The 19,590-nt window shown below is 40.1% G+C and overlaps 1 protein-coding gene across 2 annotated transcripts in view; it reads left to right on the plus strand.

Annotated features, from left to right (window-relative positions):
* Positions 1-3,715: 3,715 nt before the first annotated feature.
* LOC126215056 (F-box/LRR-repeat protein 7-like) overlaps positions 3,716-19,590 on the plus strand; it is a 167,851-nt gene continuing 151,976 nt past the window's right edge. For both annotated transcript variants that reach the window (XM_049941702.1, XM_049941703.1), the window contains exon 1: positions 3,716-3,766. The gene's annotated coding sequence lies outside the window, so the exon portion shown is untranslated. The remainder of the gene's footprint in view (positions 3,767-19,590) is intronic.

Consider the following 19,590-nt stretch of genomic DNA (forward strand, 5'->3'; position numbering starts at 1 on the left):
TAGCCACAACACATACTTTATCTCACATCACTAAAATGTACCTGATGAACACGGACGTTAATAATAACACCATTTGACAGCAGTTTTACAGCGCCACAGTGGGTCACGCCCATGTAGAACACATCTCAAAAAAAATTTAAAAATAGTTGTAGTCTTCGGAATTGAATAAATTACATATCTATTAAAAGGTAATAGTCTGCAGATTCAGAAAACGCAAAAAAGTAAAAATTGAACTTTTCATGATTTTGAGCCTTTCCGGAGTCCCTTAATCAAGTGTTCCTTTGCTCCAGAGTCTGAGAACCAATTTATGTTGTTCACTGATTGACCTTCGTTTAATGCTGCAAAACAAAAACCATCTTTCTATTTGACATTACCCACAACCACAGAACTGCTGGTTCCGGATTTCTTATTTGGTAACTTAAATTTGAAGTTAGTACTTTTGTGACCAGGATTTCCACAATGATGAGAAGTAAGGTTGAATGACTTTCCTTCCGTTCCTTGCTGATTTCTTGTTTTACTGGCCTCTGACGAATCTTTTTTCTGATACCTCTGATTATGAAAAGCTGTGGAGACTCCCATCTGCTTCCAGTCTTCATCCAGTAGTCTATTTTTCACGAAGCTCAGTGTCAAGTCTTTCACTGAGAGCGTTTCGATTGCAGTGACCACTACGTTGTTCAAAAATGGTTCAAATGGCTCTGAGCACTATGGGACTTTACATCTGAGGTCATCAGTCCCCTAGAACTTAGAACTACTTAAACCTAACTAACCTAAGGACATCACACACATCCATGCCCGAGGCAGGATTGGAACCTGCGACCGTAGCAGTAGTGCGGTTCCGGATACTACGTTGTATTCTGCAGGCATCGTTAAAAGTAGATGGCTTATGACGTCGGTTTTTTCGACAGTAGCTCCAGTCGACCGTAAATCTCGAATCAGTTTATCAAACTTAAGAAAATGATTAACTGGCATATCATTTGTTGCATTAAATTTCATAATTAACAAATGTGTTCTCAACAGAAGTTGTCTAGCAATTCCTTTTGTTTCAAACGTATTGCACAGAGATGTCCAGACATCGAAAGAGGTTATCTTATCTTTCGCATGTTACAAGTGGTTTTCGGTGATACTTTGAACAATATGAGACTTTTTCCAATCTCGTTTAGACAATCCAGCCCATGGTGTTTCCTTTGCGACACATTGTGTGTTCGCCTCTCCCCCCACAAATTCAACCCTTGTGAGATAATTCGTTTGCGCAAACGCTAAAAGTTCTAGATTCTTGAGGTGAGTTTTCATCCTCAATTTCCAGTTGTTAAAATTTATGCTATCAAACAACGGATTACGATATTTTTCCACTCCAATTGCCATCTCGAAAAAAAAAGCTTTACGTAAGTGTCCACTCATGGTCAGGTGTTTTATAAGGAATTCCATTTTAAAACAGATCAGGACCTATTACCTGATAAATTTTCTGCTTGTCTCCATTAAGTAACACTCACTAAAAGTTAAAGTCTATTTTTAGACGGTTTTATTAAATTGAAAAAGTAACAGAAGACAACTGAGCACAAAATAATGATGGCAGCAAATGCTCTTATCTTAGAAGTTACTTTACATAAATGACAGATACAATCGCAGAAATTTCACTCTCTACAATAATCATGCACTTATCAGCATTCAACAAGATAGCTTTAGAAAATCTATTCCACCCAAATAGCAATTTTTCAACTGTTGGACCACATATTAAAATCAGTTGACTAACGTAATATAGCTGCAGGTACCTTCTTATTTAAAGCTTTTCATGTAGTAGATCATAAAATGGTACTTCATAAATTGGAATGAAGAGGAACAAGAGGTGTGGCACATAGCTGGCTATGCTCTTACTTACAGAACTGCAGGCACAAGGTATCACTTCAATACGATATTAATATACAGACTAAAATCATTAATAAGGTTTTCCTCTCAGATTAAACACCAATAAAATATTGTGTTCCTCAGGGCTCTATTCCATGGCCTTTACTTTTCCTCATTTATGTAGATGACCTTATTGATCACATGAACTCCACAAAAGGTATCCTGTTTCCTGATGATATAAGCATAGGGTGAACTTGTTCTTGTCCTGGAAATCTTCAGTGAGTGTCTGATAACTCTATGAAAACACTTTCTGAGTTGTTCAATAAAAATTGCCTAATTGTTAATATTGGAAAACCTATATCTGTCAGTTTCCATTTAACTCCCTCATCCTGCCAAAAAATTATCCAAGTAAATTTAAATAATGATATAATTGAGAATGTAAATGTAACAAAATGGATTCAACAAAATTTAAAATGCGGTACACATATGTACAACTTATCAAAAAAACTCTCATCATTGTGCTCTGGATTAAGAATATTAAAATCTACTGCAAAAAGTCAGCAGTAATGCAAGCATACCATGCACAGTTCCACTCATTGCTCTGCTGTGGGATTGTCTTTTGAAGAAATTCAACTCACAGCACAAACATATTTAAACTACAAAAAAGATCATGGAGGATAATTTGTTGTTTCAGGAAGATGGAGTCCTGTAAATGTCACTTTATAAAACTCCATGTTCTAAACATTCCATGCCTGTACATCTAAGAAATGGTCCTATTCACCAGGAAATATCTCGCAAGAACAGTACATTAATCAAAAACAAGGATATACACACACATTACACCAGAGGACAGTCAAATATGTACCAAATCTTTTCAAGGACATCATAATGCCAAACAAGTGTAATCCACCTTGGTGTCATATTACACAATCAGATTCCACATCATATAAAACTTGCTCCATATCCAGTATTTAAAAACAAGCAAAGACATTTCTAACAAAACATTACTTCCATTCGGTGCAAGAATCCACAGAAATGAGAAATTAAAAAAGTATTGAATAAATATTAACAACTAAATATAAGCTGAGTTGGCAAACATGAAACTTCTGCTTTCTTTGGAAAATAATGTGAGTGAATGTAGAAGATTTGTAGGCAAAGTAGTAACCTATAATTTTACAGTATGTTTCAGTTACACTTCTCGAAAATGTAAAGCTTTTTTTATATGTACACCTTTTATTAGTAACAAATTTCATTGTTCGTGCATTCTTAACGGATAATTTCATGTCTCGCGTATTTTTAAGTATCATTCTTTTTCTGTTGGTATTTCCAGTGGTCATTTTCATTATTTCTGTATTTCAATGAATATTTATATAAAGTATCGAGCGGCAGTCAATTTGTCTACATATTTCTTAGTTGCTCATATTCATTGTTTGCATACTCTGTGTGTTGCTGTACTTCATCAATGAGCAAATTTATACAAATTTTCGAGCGACAATCCATTACCTACATACTTCTTAGTTGCTCATATTGATTTCTTTGTATACTCTGTGTTTTACGACACTCATCAATTAGCAATTTTTCTCTTTACATTCTATCTGTGTAAATTTGTTGTATAGAAAACAGTGTTCTGAAACTGCATGTTTCTTAATTTTGCTACATCATGCGTACTTTTTGTACAGTATGTGATCCACAGGATAAATAATAAATACAAATACTGAAAATAGTATATGTCGTTTATCTGACATCAATGTAAGTTTTCCGTATTATCTCAATTTCTATGTAGCATATTTTGAATGTTCGTGAGCCGAAATACGCGTGACAGGGTTGGCAGCTCTGGCTAGCTGTTAGACGTTCGGTTTGTTTACATCATATTCAGTTGACACTTGGGGGCGGCAGCGGCTGGACGTGTGAAGCGCAGCAGCAGGTGTGATTTGCTTATTTTTCTATTTTGATTTTTTCTGCTTGCTGTATAATGTATTTCTTGCTCTTCCCCTGCGTCCAGAGACTGTCCCTTGTTACTGTGTAGGTTGTGTGGAAACGCATTAGATTTTTCAGTGTTTGAAGTGTTATGTTTTTAAGTGAAAACCAAACGAAGTCTTTTTTACTTGTGTACGATTCTTCTGTGCAACCGTATGATTGCCCTGTGTGACGTGTCAAGAAGTTTCTTCCCGTTTGGCCTATATAACGCTTTTCAGTTATTACGCGTTATGCATTTAGGTTTTATGTGTTGCTTGAGACGGAACTTTAAATTTTCCGTTTTAGACGCCATTTTAACATAGTACTTTGGTATGTTACTGCTTTTATTTCATGTTCCAATTTGTTGTATATACGTTTACTATGTTCAGGTGAAATCATTGTCTTCATCTAAAATGCGTTACAGTGTAGGACATCCTGAAGCAAGTAAATATAGTATGATTATAACAATTTTTAGAGTCGTGTGTATTGCCAGTACATTCATGATAGTAGGCTACATTCAAAACAATTGAATATTTATTTTTGCTTTCGCTGTGTTGTATAGGCCTAACACGAAAACCACTGAATATTAATTTACTTTAGATATATTATCGTAAGAATAAATAGGGACCATATGTCTTAGGACAGACTGAAAGAGCCCTATTAATGTAAACAACTTCCACGTAATTTACAGAAGAGAAGCGATGTTGGAAGGGTGTAGCAACGGGAAAAGACACTGTGCTACCGTAAATGCACTTTCACCACATGCTACAAACCGGAACAAATATCTCCGGGAAAAAATTACACAATTTCTATTCGAATTGCCGAGCTATATAGCGTATATAGTAACCGCAACCTAGTATGCTGTATTCTCACAGTTAACTTCACGCAGTTGAATTTTTTTGTTCAAATTTGTGGTTTTTCGGAAAATGTATAGCGTGTTGATGTGGGAAACATTGTATGTAATGTTCTTTGATAGGATACAAATTGTAGAGTATTTGAGTAGTCAGCTCCAAAGATTCGGTGATTAGGACGATGATATGGGGCATTACGGAAGTGTCCGATACCGTCCACAATATGGCGGAAATGGCTATTCTAAGCGTCTCACTGCATACACACGGCAAAAAATACGTATAAATGCGACAATAACACCTCCCTCCAAAAATACAAACTAACGAGGCAGTCACTGGAAATTAGGGATTTTAGGGAGTAACAGCAAAAAAAAAATACACACCACGATCCCAAAACACACAAAATGACGAAAAACAAAAAAAGAATTATAAAATCTACAGGAATTAGACACTTTCCTTGACCTACATAGGTCAACTGCGGCTGACGATACCAAAACACCAAAGCCTACAGCAAAAACTACGAAAATTGGAATCAGACATTTCCCTTGACCACAGCTGACGATACCAAAACACCAATACCTACATATAAAACTACGATAATTAGAATCGGTCATTTCCCTTGACCTATATAGGTCAACCATAACTATTTATACAAGAAAACCAACACCTACAACTATGAAAAACAAAAGCAAAACCACAACACCTCAAAAATTCAAAAGTCAAACATTCCTATGTAAATTAAAACACATTCAATACACCAAACATTACAACTCGAGAAAAATCGACCAAACTCAGACTCCACACCGTAATGCCGTCACGCACACCACCATCCTTACGTCGGGTGGAATCGGCTACTTCCCTTGACCTATATAGGTCAGCTACAACTGACAGTATCAAAACACATGCAGCTACGATGACACACTTTGGAATAAAACATTTCCCTTGACCTGTATAGGTCAATTACAGCTGACGATATTATGACACATACATCGACAATGAGAAAAATTGGAATCGGACACTTTCCTTAACCTACAAAGGTCAGCCACAGTTGACGATATCAAAGAACAAATACCTACACCTGCAATAAATAAAACCAAACTGACAAAACTTCACATCTCGCAAACAGTAGACCCAAATAAACGACTACTTACCATGAACAAATTGTGGGGCTACACACTAGGTTAGCTACCCCCCCCCCCCACGCACACCCAAACAAAGAAAACACAACCAAAAGAAGAACTTCCAAACCACCCACAACCTACCAACACCCCCCTACAAAAAAAAAAAAAAAAAAAAAAAAAAAAAAAAAAAAAAAAAAAAAAAATTAATCGCCAACAAATAAAAAACACAAAATGAACGAAACTCAGCCACACATTACAACTTAAAGACAACTGCAACAAAACAGATCCTCTGCAACATAATCATAAAACAACCCCCCCCCCCCCCCTTCCAACCCACCAAAATCCATAACCATTACCCACTTCCACATACAAAACCTCCCTCAACTAACCGGACTTGACTTGTACATCTTACTAACTGTACAAAAAAAAAAAAAAGGCAGTACTCCCCAGCAACACTCTTCCACCAGCAATACTCATCTAAATGAGATTACAGGTTAGAAGGGCACCTCTGCGCCCTCCCTATGACTGATTTAGCCGTCAGAGTTTCGTGATCTTTGAACTTTAAACTATGATTTACAACTGAATGATCATAACCCCTATTCCCCAACCCCCTATACGACAAAAAACCATCTGACACTACAGTTCTACTATACTCTTCAATTAACCTCACCAATTCCCTACTAGTATGCCCCTCCAAAACCCTGAAAACACAATCCGCATACCCCCCCCCCCCCCCAAATAACACCCCTCCCCTCCACATCCATAAACCAACCAGAGACTTACCCTCCCATACTTTTTCTTACCAAACCCAGACTCATCTATCTCGACCACCACCCCCAGCCAATTTATCCCTATACTTCACATATTCTGAACACAATTCCATACAAAAAGACAACTGATCTAAAACTGCCCTTTCACTCACTCCAGACTCACGGACGCAAAAACTGTTATAAGACCGATAACGAAAATAATAAATCATCAAAAGAATCTCTCTCATGGCCAACTTAGATTTCTTGAACCAGGTACCGCGTGTGAAGGAGTGCCAAATGTTATCCTTTCGGCACCACCACATGTAACAGTCCCTGGTCCGAGATGCCGAAACTCTTGCCTACCTCATGTTTTCCCTGCACACACTACATTTCGCAATTTCTGCTAAGAGACCGAACATCTGGAGAAACTTGATGAGAGACATCATGTCCTCGCCCATCTATTCACGCAACCTCGAGCTATTGTATTTTATAGTGATATTCATACCTATCAAAAGAAGCCACACAATAAGTTAAACGCCTTACCGCATGACAAACAGCAAACCAATAACACCTATCGATAACACAGTGAGTGGCCGAGCAGTTGTAGGCGCTGCAGTCTGGAGCCGCGCGACCGCTACAGTCGCAGGTTCGAATCCTGCCTCGGGCACGGATGTGTGTAATGTTCTTAGGTTAGGTTAGGTTTAAGTAGTTCTAAGTCTAGGGGACTGATGACCTCAGATGTTAAGTCCCACAGTGTTCAGAGCCATTTGAGCCATTTTGATAACACAGTCACATAAACAAAACAAAAAAAGATTAATTGATGACTCACTGAAATCAATTTCAATTCTTCAGTCAAAGGCACTCAGAAAAGCTGCGCACTGCCACCACCAAAGCTCAAATGAACCCAATACACAACATAACACTCGGACCACACCCACCCACACACACCACCAGAGGACACCATCAAACTCAACTAACTCAACACACAAACTGAACTCTGTGCTGTAACACAAGAAGATGACTTTTACAAACACAACCAACTGATAAGCTAAACTCCACGCTATAATGACGTCACGGGTCAAAGCAGACGGGTGGGATCAGACATCTCTGTTGACCTCGTGTAACATGGTCCCTCCTGGCAGTCATCTTACAAATGTCAAAATGACAGATAATGAGATAACTGTCACAGAATAAAAAAAAGCAGCTACCATCACTTCCATTAATAGTGGAAAAGCATCAAAACCAGATGAGAGAATGCAAGAGTACTAGTAAGTTTCGGAAATACGGAAGCGTCCGATCCCGCCCATCTGCTTTGTCCCATGACGTCACAAATATGGCGGAAACAAAAACAAACACACACTCTTTCCACAAGAAGCCTAATGACACTAACGGGACAAGTGCTGGAAATGGGGTGTTTTGGGTGGGGGGCAAACTAAATATAAACAAATTTAGACGCCTTGCGTAGCTACAACGTGTAAGAGAAGACAGCCATGCATGAATACCCACCCACCTCCCCAGGGGTTGTAACCCCTGCAACCGATAGAAGATAAAGATGCTTCAGTAGCTGATTAGTGGTTTTGTCTTAAAAAAAAAAAAAAAAATCTCACAGGATAGAACGAACAGATCAGAAAAGTAAATAAAATAAGATAAAACAGAACTGGAGACAGCCACACTCAAACCAAACTCCGCGCCGTCATGATGTCTCACAGGTCAAAGCCGACGCGTGGGATCGGACGCTTCTGTCGACCCTAAGTTTCCACAAAGATCATGTCAAAGATGTTTATTTGTTGTTTCATTCTTTGGCTTCGGTTGGACACCATTCATTCATTGCTGCGTAATAATATTATCTTTGTTCACTCAGTATCCACTTCGTTTAGTGCAGCTTGTTTTCCTGTTCCTTATAGTTACTACTGAACTTAATATTTTTATCTCTTCATTACATATAAATTCAATTATCTTCTTGTAGGTTTTTAATGTTGTGTTCAGATAGCATGGACTTCACCGACATTGGCTGCAGAATTTTATTTTTGATAGCAAGTGCTAACAACTTGTTCCTCGCCTTACTATGTTTTCTGCATAGAAATAATATATGCTTTGTGTCTCCCTGTATAGTACTGTCACAGTCACAGGCTGGTGTTTGGTTTATATGCACTCAGTATAAATGCCCCGGAAATGTCCCACAATTAAGCCTTATTCTACTTAATATGACTGTCGATTGTCGGGGTCCACAAATGTATTCAAACCGAGGTAATTTCAGAATCCGTGGTTGTATTCGCGCATAGTCGCCTCCTTTGTATCATAAGCCCTGTCTGTGTCCATTCTTCCTGCCAAGATTGGAATGCCCTTGTCCATATTCCTTATAGGGAAGCTGTATGTCTAGTGCTGTCCCAATGCTCAAACCCTGCTTTGCTAACTTATCTGCTTTTTCATTGCCTGGGATTCCACAGTTTTCTTTCACCCACATAAAGGCAATTGATTTCTGCCTTCTGAGACATTCACAATACGAATAATGAACTCATTGGTGTTTTTAGAGATTTTTATATTTGTTATTGCTTGACATACACTTTTTGAGTCTGATAATATTACATAGGAAGTGTATTTCTCATTCGCAGACTGTTGTATCACCTTTAACACAGTGATTGTTTCAGTCAGATAGGTAGAAGTAGTTGCTAGTAATTTATATGTTTGGGCTCTCTGCAGATGTGGACTAAATATCGCACATTCTGTATTGTCCTCTGCTGCTGTCTTTGATTCGTGTATATGTGGTTACCCATTGTCTTGTTTCCTCCATTTGTCTTTGCAATGCTGTAATTGTGTGCAAGAAGTCAGACTTTGCCTTTATCAAATTTGGATTGAGATGCAAACCCTGATTACGAAATAATCTTATTGGTAATCAGGGCACTGTGTACTTGTGGCAATAGCTTTTCACTCATTTGCCTAATAATTGTATGCCAGAATGAAATCAAAAGGTTTTCTACCCCAATTCCTGGAGAAGGATGATACAGTCGTAAAATTTAATGGATTGGATGCTGTGAGCATGATAATTTCTCTGTTGTGTATCATTCCATGAGCATCTTCCTGCTTATATGGAGGTGCATCTCTTGTGCTCTCACCACGAGTGCATTTCTAGATGTGGATTTCATTGCTCCTAAGCATGTGCATACACAGAGGTACTGCAATCTATCCAGTTTCTCCAACACTTTGCATGTCATGTACTTATAGTAGATACATCCATAATCCAATCTAGATCTAATGAGGGAGCGATATAGGAGCAGCAGTACTGAAGGATGTGATCCCCACCATGTTGTAAGTGATCGAATAATATTAAGCATTTGCTCATGGGTTTCTATTAAGATTTTAATATGTGCCGTCCAGGTCAGCTTGCTGTCCAGTGTCCTTCCTAAGAACTGAATAAGTGCTTTACCTTGTATTACTTTGTCTACATGTGTTAAACAATTTCTTGGCATATAACCATTACTGGTGAATATGACTGCTGAAGATTTCTCAGGTACCATCATCAGGCCATTTCCATAATCCAGTCTAGATCAGGTTCTTTATCGATGATGGAAGGTTGTTCATTGCCTCCTGTAATACATCATCAGAAGTAAATACACATGTCATCTGCAAACTGCAGGCTGAGCTATTGCCCTTTCCGTATCCATTAAATTGGAAGGAACACACAGAAAATGTTGTGGGGAAGGCTAACCAAAGACTGCGTTTTATTGGCAGGACACGTAGAAAATGTAATGGACCTACTAAGGAGACTGCCTGCACCACGTATGTCCGTCCTCTTTTAGAATACTGCTGCGTGGTGTGGGATCCTTACCAGATGGGACTGACGGAGTACATCAAAAAAGTTCAAAGAAAGGCAAGATGTTTTGTATTATCATTAAATATGGGAGAGAGTGTCACAGAAATGATACAGGATTTGGGCTGGAAATCATGACACGAAAGGTGTTTTTCATTGGGATGGAATCTTCTTAAGAAATTCCAATCGCCATCTTTCTCCTCTGAATTCGAAAATATTTAGTTGACATCGACCTACATAGGGAGGAACGATCACAACGATAAAATAAGGGAAATCAGAGCTTGTACGGAAAGATGTGTGTTCATTCCTTCCTTGTGCTATACCAGATTGGAATAATAGAGAATTGTGAAGGTGGTTTGATGAACCCTCTATCAGGCACTTAAATGTGATTTGCAGAGTATCGATGTAGATAGGTATATATTGCATATAGTAGTGGTCTGAGTACTGATCTTTGTGGTAGCCATTGTCCACCAAGAACAGGCCCTTGAATTCATTATCCTTTCTAGCATATAGTTTATTCACTTATTAATGATGACATACTTTCTACAAACTGACAGGGAGTTCCTAAAAGTGGTAACTTATCTAATATGTTTTGCACTAAAAATAGTGCTACTGTATATTTTCTCTCGCCAAAGCTGGCTAACACGGAGGCGAAAAATATTGAAATGTTGCCTTTGCAGGTTGTACCTTTACAGAACCTGATTGTGATCCAGCTAGTAAGGATGAATATTCTACCCACCATTCCAGTCGCCTTGTTAAGAGTTTTTCCAATATTTGAGCAATACTTGATAATAAAATCTGTCTGTAAGAAGCAGCTAATAATGGATCTTTCACTTTTTTATATACAGGGTGTTTCAAAAATGACCGGTATATTTGAAATGGCAATAAAAACTAAACGAGCAGCGATAGAAATACACCGTTTGTTGCAATATGCTTGGGACAACAGTACATTTTCAGGCGGACAAACTTTCGAAATTACAGTAGTTACAATTTTCAACAACAGATGGCGCTGCGGTGTGGGAAACTCTATAGTATGATATTTTCCACATATCCACCATGCGTAGCAATAATATGGTGTAGTCTCTGAATGAAATTACCCGAAACCTTTGACAACGTGTCTGGCAGAACGGCTTCACATGCAGATGAGATGTACTGCTTCAGCTGTTCAATTGTTTCTGGATTCTGGCAGTACACCTGGTCTTTCAAGTGTCCCCACAGAAAGAAGTCACAGGGGTTCATGTCTGGCGAATAGGGAGGCCAATCCACGCCGCCTCCTGTATGTTTCGGATAGCCCAAAGCAATCACACGATCATCGAAATATTCATTCAGGAAATTAAAGACGTCGGCCGTGCGATGTGGCCGGGCACCATCTTGCATAAACCACGAGGTGTTCGCAGTGTCGTCTAAGGCAGTTTGTACCGCCACAAATTCACGAAGAATGTCCAGATAGCGTGATGCAGTAATCGTTTCGGATCTGAAAAATGGGACAATGATTCCTTTGGAAGAAATGGCGGCCCAGACCAGTACTTTTTGAGGATGCAGGGACGATGGGACTGCAACATGGGGCTTTTAGGTTCCCCATATGCGCCAGTTCTGATTATTGACGAAGCCGTCCAGGTAAAAATAAGCTTCGTCAGTAAACCAAATGCTGCCCACATGCATATCGCCATCATCAATCCTGTGCATTATGTCGTTAGCGAATGTCTCTCGTGCAGCAATGGTAGCGGCGCTGAGGGGTTGCCGCGTTTGAATTTTGTATGGATAGAGGTGTAAACTCTGGCGCATGAGACAATACGTGGACGTTGGTGTCATTTGGACCGCAGCTGCAACATGGCAAACGGAAACCCGAGGCCGCTGTTGGATCACCTGCTGCACTAGCTGCGCGTTGCCCTCTGTGGTTGCCGTACGCGGTCGCCCTACCTTTACAGCATGTTCATCCGTCACGTTCCCAGTCCGTTGAAATTTTTCAAACAGATCCTTTATTGTAGCACTTTTCGGTCCTTTGGTTACATTAAACCTCCGTTGAAAACTTCGTCTTGTTGCAACAACACTGTGTTCTAGGCGGTGGAATTCCAACACCAGAAAAATCCTCTGTTCTAAGGAATAAACCATGTTGTCTACAGCACACTTGCACGTTGTGAACAGCACACGCTTACAGCAGAAAGACGACGTACAGAATGGCGCACCCACAGACTGCATTGTCTTCTATATCTTTCATATCACTTGCAGCGCCATCTGTTGTTGAAAATTGTAACTACTGTAATTTCGAAAGTTTGTCCGCCTGAAAATGTACTGTTGTCCCAAGCATATTGCAACAAACGGTGTATTTCTATCGCTGCTCGTTTAGTTTTTATTGCCGTTTCAAATATACCGGTCATTTTTGAAACACCCTGTATATGCAGACTATGATGTGTGGCTTCCATTCTGGAATTCGACAGAAGCGTCCGATCCCACCCGTCGGCTTTGACCCGTGATGTAAGGCTGTTGTGGTGTGTGACGTCATGACGGTGCGGAGTTTGGTTTGTGAGTGTGGCGTATTTGTAGATGTCGTCATGTTGTGCCCTCTGGTGGTATGTTCAGGGCTTTCGTTTGTGTGGTGTAATGGGCTCAGTTTGGTCTTGCTCATTATACAGAATTGTTCTAGTGTTGGCTGTGTTTGTAGTGGAATTCGTTTCAGTGAGTTAACAATTTAGTGGTTTTGTGTGCAGGTTAATTTAGTGTTGTTCGCTGTAGGTCGTGTGGTAATTTGAGTAAATTAATCGGTTGTTGTTTTTGTTCAGGAATGAATATGAAGGATAAAATTAATAGCACGCGTCTTCGAGAAATGATGAGAAATACCGCGTTGAAGCTGATAGTTTTTACATCTGTTTGGCAAGTGTTCGATCCCAATTTATGGGATCGGGAGCTGCTGTTGAGCTATATAGGTCAAGGGAAGTGTCCGATTCCAGATGATATTGTGTTTAGTGGTATTTGGGGAGTTTTGTGTTGTCGGTTTTTTGTCGTTTTGCATGGTTTTGTATGGGGGTGGGTGTCTAAATTTGTTTATATTTAGTTTGTCCCCCCCCCCCCCCCACAAAAACCCCCAGTTTCCCGTGTTTGTCCCATTAGTGTCATTAGGCTTTTTGTGGAACGTGTGTGTGTGTGTGTGTGTGTGTGTGTGTGTGTGTGTGTGTGTGTGTGTGTGTGTTTTCGTATTTATAATGTGTACGTAACGATTTTACATGCGCCATATTGGAATGGTGGTTTATGGTCGTTTCCGCCATATTTGTGATGATGTTACGGGGCAAAGCAGACGGGTGGGATCGGACGCTTCCGTATTTCCCATGATGCATCCAAATTCTGTGATATATTTGAAGAAGTAATTCTACAGTACTACCAGGCATGTTTTCATGTTTTGTGTCATGGAATATGTGAAGTGATCCATTCCTGGGGTAGTGTTAGGGCTCTCTCTGATGACTGATATCATCTCATCAATACAGAGTTGTGCAGTTAGCACATTTTGAGTTGCAGCAGTTTCCCTTTGTATCCTGATCAGCATATTACAAACACTTGGTGGGGCAATAAGGTCACAGAATTCTTCTATCCACTCATATTACTGTATGTTATTGACTGCAGGGGTAATATACCTAAATCTGGTGACCTTCTGCCATATCTCTGATTTAGTATTCTTGGTCAAACTACAACAATACTTTATCCAACTGTTCTTCTTAATGGATTTCAGTATTTTCTTGGTTCTAGCTGCTGTTTGTTTGTAGAACAAAAACCTGATCGCATTAGGCTGTTTAACATATTCACATAACGCTGCCTTCTGTCGAGATTTATTGTAGTCTTCATTCCACCACAGATTACCCATTTGCCTTGCTTTTGGTGATAAAGGTTGTTTTTGGATAAATTCATTTGCTGCAAAGTATATGCTGTTCTGCAGCTGCCTATAGGCCCTGTGTGCAGGTTGTTTTTTTTCTATTGATTTTACTACTAATTCAAGAATTTGGTGATATTTATGCCTATCCGCTTTGTTCATGTTCCTAGTCAATTTGTTGGCCATGTGTGCTCAGTTACTTTCTCACACTGTGTATCTATAGTTACAGAGAAATGATCTGATTCCATGGTATCCTGCAGAACTGACCATGCTGTGGCATGGTTCATACAGGGAGAAGCTTATGTTATACCCACTCAACCATGGTTCTTGGTTTAATGTTACAGATCCATCATTGTATATGATCATGTTATAATCATCATTGCAAGGCATTATGTATTTCCTGCCTTATCATTCATGTGACACCCCCATGCTACACAATGTGATCAAAAGTATCCAGACACCTCCAAAAACATATGTTTTTCATATTAGGTGCATTTTGCTGTCACTTACTACCAGGTACTCCATATCAGTGATCTCAGTAATCGTAAGACATCGTGAGAGAGCAGAATGGGTCGCTCTGCAGAACTCACAGACTTCGAACGTGGTCAGGTAATTGGGTGTCACTTGTGTCCTCCATCTGTACATGAGCTTTCCACACTCCTAAACTTCCCTAGGTCCACTGTTTCAAATCTGATAGCGTAGTGGAAATGTGAAGGGACACATACAGCTCAAAAGCATACAGGTGACCTCATCTGTTGACTGATAGAGACTGCCGACAGTTGAAGAGGTTCATAATGTGTAATAGGCAGACAGCTATCCAGAGCATCACACAGGAATTCTCAATCAGGATCCACTGCAAGTGCTATGACAGTTAGGTGGGAGGTGAGTAAACTTGGATTTCATGGTTGAGTGGCTGCTCATATGCCACTTATCATGCTGGTAAATGACAGACGCCGCCTCGCTTGGTGTAAGGAGCGTAAACGGGGACTACTGAACAGTGGAAAAACGTTGTGTGCAGTGATGAATCACGGTACACAGCGTGGCGACCTGATGGCAAGGTTTGGGTATGGCAAGTGCCCGATGAACGTCATCTGTCAGCATGTGTAGTGCCAACAGTAAAATTCGGAGGCAGTGGTGTTATGGTGTGGTGGTGTTTCACATGGAGGGGGCTTGCACCCCTCGTTGTTCTGCCTTGCACTATTGCAGCACAGGCCTACAATGATGCTTTAAGCACCTTCTTGCTTCCCACTGTTGAAGAGCAATTCAGGGATGGCAATTGTATCGTTCAATACAATCGAGCACTTGTTCATAATGCACGGCCTGTGGCAGTGTGGTTGCACAACAATAACATTCCTGTAATGGACTGGCCTGCATAGAGCCCTGACTTGAATCCTACAGAACACCTTTGGGATGTTTTGGAATGCTGACTTCGTGCCAGGCCTCACCGACCAACATCGATACCTCTCTCCAGTGCAGCACTCTGTGAGGAATGGGCTGCCATTGCCCGAGAAACCTTCCAGCACCTGATTGAACGTATGCCTGTGAGAGTGGAAGCTGTCATCAAGGCTAAGGGTGGGCCAACAACATATTGAATTCCAGCATTACCTATGGAGGGCGCCACAAACTTGTAAGTCATTTTCAGACAGTTGTCCGGATATTTTTGATCACATAGTGTATGTGATGGGCATTGAAGTTCCCACATATTAGGAAGGGTTTTGGCATATATTGCGACATTGTGTGCATGTGTTATTCAAAATTCCTACATGTTGGGGATGTTATACAGATGCGATGGAGAATCATCATTTCAAGAGTAGGCAGTGACATGGTGATGGGTTTATAGCTGAATTTTGTACTAGTCAATATAGCTACTCCACCGTTTCCACCCTCTTGATCCAATCTTATTACTTGATATCATCGATGTCTAGTAGTCATATTTGGTTTAATCCAAGTTTCATTTATAACAACTATAATTATAAAGCTCATGCATGAACGACTCTCTATTAGCATATAAGGATCTGGCATTCCACTGGAGAACTTTAATATCCATTATTCTGTTTATATGAGTAGAGTGTAAGTATAACATGTTTCTTTCCTAATCCTTATTTATTTTTTTATACTGTCGAAGCAGTCATATTGTATATATTAGCCTGATCCAGACTATCTTTGTTTAACGACATAAACTGTATTATTAGATTTGTTATACCAGCCACCAACTGTTAGATTATCGCTGTATTCTTATCCTTATCTCCAGATATAATTGTCTGTTGTGGTTCGGCAGTATGTGGTCGAGGTGCATATGGGTTTCTCTTAGGAGATATTGGTAAATTTATATTTGCAAAAAGAGGACTTGAAGTTGATGTAATTCTTATTTGTTTTGGCGTACTGCGATGAACAGTTGTAGTGAATCTCTGCTAAATACTTTGTGTGGGGGAAACTCTTTCTCCCAATCCAGTTTACTCCTAAGGTTCACCACCACAGCAGCATAAGATCTTTGGTTTAAATATTATTCAGCTTCCTTAAAGGCTATATTGTATGTAGCTGATACTTTCTTAATTTCTTGTTCTTTGAGATATACTGGCCAAGACTTATCTCTCGATGTGTGGTTCCCCGTACTAAGCTGTCTCATGATGCCCTCCACACTGATTGCACTGAGTCTGTGACTGACATTGATTACTAGATGGCTACACTGAAGGCATTTAAAGCATTGCCTCCCTAGGGATACGTAGATCTAACATTACATTTCATGCCATATATCATCACATATTCTGGTAGGAACTGTGATGCAAATTTGACCATACATGTTTGTTGGGGTACTTAGTTTGTTATTTCTAAATTACTTATTCTCTCAATCATTCAGCTTACATGGGTGACTGTAATTGTAGACTGAAGACAATTTTTCATCTCTAACTCTGTTAATTTGGGCTCTACGTTTCTCATAACTCCTTCATTATGTGTTCTGTGGTTTGGTATGTATGCTACCATCTGTGGTGCAGTGGGTTGTCCTCCACAAACTTATTTAGAGCCTCTCTTGTTGATAAATCAATCCTAATTCTGTTTTTCCACACAACCTTGAGATTTGTGATTTTCTGCTTATTCTCAGAATCTGAGGTAAATATTATTTTCCCTAAGTCCATGGTTTGGTATTTACCCACATTACCATTACGTTCCTCAGCAAATAGATAAAATGGGCCTCCTGTGTCACAGCGATATCTATAACCTTTGTGTTGATCATATATTAGCTGTACATTTGTTTGTGAAAGATTTTCCCTCGGCTTATTACTCTTTTCTTGTGTAAGTTGAGCGCTTAATGGGTTACCACCCAGTGCCATCCTCAAAGTCCCCTTGCATGGAAGGGAATTTGATCCTTCATTTAAATTAAAATAGTCAGACAATTGTTGAGGGCTGTCGGATTCTTTATCTCCTGTGTTATTTGCTGCCACTGTTGTTGAATGATGACTGCTTGTCTCTTCTCTTTTAAGTTTTTTTTTTACTTTCCTTTAAATGTTGTATACGTAGTTCATAAGAGGGTGCCATACAACCAATTGATGTGTTCTCCAAGACAGCCTACCTTCTTTATACAGTAGTAGTCAAAGAACTGTGATGCCCAAACAACAGGGAACTAACATGCATCGAGATTAAAAAAATAGTGGCATGTAATCTAATATACAGGGTGTCCACAATGAGACTCCAACATTTGAACTCATAAAATCTGAGAGGAAACACAATTTATTGACGAACAAATACAGGGAAATCATACAGCAGCTCATCAAGTTTCCATACACAGGTGGACAGTTCAGTACACTTGAACATGGGCGCCACAGGTAGCGCGAAGAATATCAAGTCTATAATCGATTTCGTGCCATGTGTTGCGGAGCATCTGTTCTGTGACACAGTTGATGACAATTCTTATGCGCTGTTTCAAGTCTTGCAGGTCCTTTGCTGGTGTAGCGTATACCTGGTCTTTCACATAACCCCACAAGAAAAAATCGAGGGGGGTTATGTCTGGCGAACGTGGCGGCCAAGGAATTGGACCTTCACGGCCAATCCATCGTTGCGGGAATGTGTCATTTAAAAATTTTCTCGGACATCAAGGCTCCAATGGGGTGGTGCACCATCCTGTTGAAGGATCACATTTGGCTGTAGGTCTGTTATCTGTGGCACGGCAAATTGTTCCAACATGGCTCCATCCACAGTCGGCTCCTGAAAGAAAAACTGCCCAACAATGCGATTTATCATCAAACCACACCACACATTAACTTTCGGACTGTCGCGCATGTGTTCCCTAGGTGCATGTGGGTTTTCGGACCCCCATATGCGCACATTGTGACGATTGACAGCCCCTGGCACGTGAAAGGTTGCCTCGTCAGTAAACATCACGCGTGATAAAAATGTCTCGTCTGCGGCAATGCGATCTAAAATGACACGTGCAAATTCTTCTCGCTTTGGTCGATCATCAGGCTCGATTTCTTGCACAACCTGCACTTTATATGCGTACAAACGTAATCGCTGATGAAGCACTTTGTGCACTGTTGACGTGTTTCATACGAAGTTCTCGTGCTGCCTGTCGCACTAACTTCTGTGGAATTTGTTCGAATGACCGCCGCACGTGTTCCACACGATGTTCGCTGATCGCAGACTTACCATCATCGTGCCCTTTCGCAACACTCCCAGTAGCCAAAAACTGATCACACCACTTCTTTATAGTCTTGAACGAGGAGGGCGCTTTGTTGTAAACTCGACAAAAGTTTTCTTTGCACTTGGGTCGCCGATTTTGTCTCCTCATACCACCAGACCACTTGTGCATGCTCCTTTATATCCTCCATTTTGCTAAAATAATTGATTGCAGCTCCACTACGGCCACTTGGCTTATTAAATTTGCACACCACAAACTTGTTGAGTTGCTCTGTCTGCCACTTCAGGATTCACAGGTCCACCATCTGAAATGAGAAAGATATAGGATATTAAAATGTTGGTGTCTCATTGTGGACACCCTGTTGTTGTTGTTGTTGTGGTCTTCAGTCCTGAGACTGGTTTGATGCAGCTCTCCATGCTACTCTGTCCCGTGCAAGCTTCTTCATCTCCCAGTACCTACTGCAACCTACATCCTTCTGAATCTGCTTAGTGTATTTATCTCTTGGTCTCCCCCTACGATTTTTACCCTCCACGATGCCCTCCAATACTAAATTGGTGATCCCTTGATGCCTCAGAACATGTCCTACCAACCGATCCCTTCTTCTGGTCAAGTTGTGCCACAAACTCCTCTTCTCCCCAATCCTATTCAGTACCTTCTTATTAGTTATGTGATCTACCCATCTAATCTTCAGCATTCTTCTCTAGCACCACATTTCGAAAGCTTCTGTTCTCTTCTTGTCCAAACTATTTACCGTCCATGTTTCACTTCCATACA

This window comes from Schistocerca nitens, chromosome 12, assembly GCF_023898315.1.
Source record: "Schistocerca nitens isolate TAMUIC-IGC-003100 chromosome 12, iqSchNite1.1, whole genome shotgun sequence".
Classification (NCBI taxonomy): Eukaryota; Metazoa; Arthropoda; class Insecta; order Orthoptera; family Acrididae; genus Schistocerca; species Schistocerca nitens.